The sequence below is a fragment of the Cyanistes caeruleus genome, unplaced genomic scaffold (assembly GCF_971803275.1).
Source record: "Cyanistes caeruleus unplaced genomic scaffold, bCyaCae1.hap1.1 HAP1_SCAFFOLD_69, whole genome shotgun sequence".
Classification (NCBI taxonomy): Eukaryota; Metazoa; Chordata; class Aves; order Passeriformes; family Paridae; genus Cyanistes; species Cyanistes caeruleus.
Window position 1 is genome coordinate 2,427,501 of NW_028255886.1, and position 2,500 is coordinate 2,430,000.

The window sequence follows — 2,500 nt, forward strand, 5'->3', positions numbered from 1 at the left end:
CGCGCCGTGCCGGGGAGGGGGCACCCAGCCCCCCTCCCCCCCCTCTCCGCGGCCCGGTCTCGGCGGCGAGGCCGTGGCGCGCTGTCGGCCGCGGGGCCGATCCGGTCTCTTCGGAACGGGGCGGCGCCGGCGGAGAAGCGCCCCCGCGCGCTTCTCCGCCTTCTCTGCGCGACCTCGGGGTGGCGGCCCTCGGGCGCCCCCCGCGCTCCCTCGCCTCGGCCGCGCCGGCCGCGTCGGCGCGCATCTCCTCCTCCTCCTCGGGGCGTTCCTCGCCTTCCCCGGACGCGCGCGGCGGCGCCGTCCGCCGGCTCGTCCCCGGCCGGGACCGCGCGCCCCCCGCCCGGGCGAGCGCTCGTCGGTCGCCTCCGGCGGCCGGAGGTCCGGCGAGCGCGGGCGACCCCGTGCCGAGCGGCGGCGGCGCCGCTCGACGGGTGTCCCCCTGGTGGGACGGTCGGCCGGGAGGCCCCCGTCGTCGCCGGCGGCGGTCCCGGCCCGGGCCCCGCCCGTCGCTTCCCCGTCTCCCTTCCCGAAGGCCGCGTGTGGGCCGCAGGGAGAACCGCTCGAGGCCGTGCGGCGGGCGTCCGCCGCACGGCCCCCTCCCGCAGGGCGCGTGCCCGCGGAAGGGGCCCCGACGGTGCGAAGCGGCGGCGGCGGTCCCGGGAGTGCGGCCCCGGTGGCGGCGGGGCCTTTGCCTTCCGGCAGGCCTCGGGCGCTCGCGACGCCGGCTCGCGCCTCGGCGGCGCCCGCCTCCCGGCGCCGGCCGTCGGAGCGCGGCGGCGAGGCGCTCGCCTTCCGGCGGGGAGCGGTCCCCGGCCGGGGGCGGCGCCGGCGGTGCCGGCGGTCGTCGCGCTGCCGTCTCGGGCGCTGGCAAGGGGGCGGCCCGTCAGCGGGGAGGAGAAAGGCCGCGCCGCGCGCGGCGGGCGCGGTGGCGCTGCGCGGGGGGCCGATCCCCGCGCAGCGGTCGAGGTGGAGCCGAGCGCGCGGCGGGCGGCGGGCGGCCGCGGCCCCCCGGCCTCGTGCCCGCGTCGTCCCGTTCAGAGAGAAGAGGCCGGGCGCGGGCTACGGAGCCCCCCCGCGGTCCGGCGCGCGCCGCGCGGCTCTCCGCGCGGAGGCCGGGCCGAGCCCGGGCGCCTGGGCCGCCTCCGAAAGACGGCACGCGGGGCGGCGTCTCTCTTTTCCCCTCCCCTCGCCCGGGGGGAGGGGGGTGGTGGGGGAGAGGCGGTCGGGGGCGCGGGCCCCCCCGCCCTTTCTGGCCGGCCTTTTCGGAGCGTTCCGTGGGCGGCCTCGTGCCTTCCTTTTCTTTTTCCCCTCCGTTGGTCGTCTCGTTTGTGCTCGTACGGTCGGTCGCGAGGTCGCGCGCCCGCGCGTCCTCGCCGCAAAACCGAGGGGGGCCGCTTCACGCGAGCGGTCCCGGCCCCTCCGCGCGTGCGGGGTCGGTGCCGAAAGCCAGACAACTCTTAGCGGTGGATCACTCGGCTCGTGCGTCGATGAAGAACGCAGCTAGCTGCGAGAATTAATGTGAATTGCAGGACACATTGATCATCGACACTTCGAACGCACTTGCGGCCCCGGGTTCCTCCCGGGGCTACGCCTGTCTGAGCGTCGCTTGACGATCAATCGCCGTCCCGGCGGGTGGGCCACCCGAGCCCTCCCCGGGCGGCGCGGCTGGGGTCGCCTCGCAGGCCCGTTCCCCTCCCCCGCGGTCCGCCGGCGGCGGCGGCCGCGGGAGGAGAAAAAGGGCCTTCGTCCCCCTAAATGCAGACTCGGGGAGCCGCTCCCGTAGCTCCCCGCTTCCCGGAGCGAGCCGCTGGGCCGGAGCTCGTCCTCGCGGGGGGGAAAAACCGGAAAGAAGGGCCGAGAGCAAAAGCGGCGGCGTCGCCAAACGCCGCCGCCGAGGGCCGAGAGAAAGAGGGCGAGAAGGGGAAGGCGAGGCGCGGGCCTCGCCCCCCGGGCTCACCTTTTCCCCGCGCGGGCGGCTGTCTGCGGGTGGGTACCGGCGCAGGTACCGTGCCGTGCTGCCGCGCGCGCGAGGTGTGGCGAGCGCCGGGGGACGGGGGACGGCCCCCTCCTCCTTTCTTCCGCCCCCCCCTCTCTCGTTCCGCGCTCGGCCCGACGGTTTTCCCCGCGGGGCCGTCTCTGCCGTGTGCGCGTGGTGTCGCGTGTGCTCCTTTTCGGTTCTCGTTTCCGGGATGGGGGTCTCCCTCCCCGTTGTTTCCGCGCCGCTCTGGGCTCTCTCTCTCTCGCTCTCGCTCTTCCACCGGGCCCCCCCTCCCCTTCCCCATCCCTGGCGCGCGGGCGCGAGGGGTCGGCGTTAGGGGAGAAAGAGGGTCGCGAGGGAAGGGGGGGGAAAAAGAGAGAGAGAAAAAGAGAAGGCCGGAGACCGGAGAGGAAAAAAAAAAAAAAAAAGCGAAGCGCGTCGTCGCATCCGTCCGTCCGTCCGTCTGTCGGCGGCCTCCCGCCCGGGAGGGCGCGGCGCGGCGCGGCGCGGCGCGGTTGCGGC

The 2,500-nt window shown here is 76.9% G+C and overlaps 1 non-coding gene across 1 annotated transcript; it reads left to right on the forward strand.

The window, feature by feature from the left end:
• Nucleotides 1-1,452: 1,452 nt before the first annotated feature.
• Nucleotides 1,453-1,605, forward strand: LOC147647025 (5.8S ribosomal RNA). Its single transcript, XR_015281707.1, has one exon. It is a non-coding gene; the product is annotated as a 5.8S ribosomal RNA (ribosomal RNA).
• The last annotated feature ends 895 nt before the right edge of the window (nt 1,606-2,500 follow it).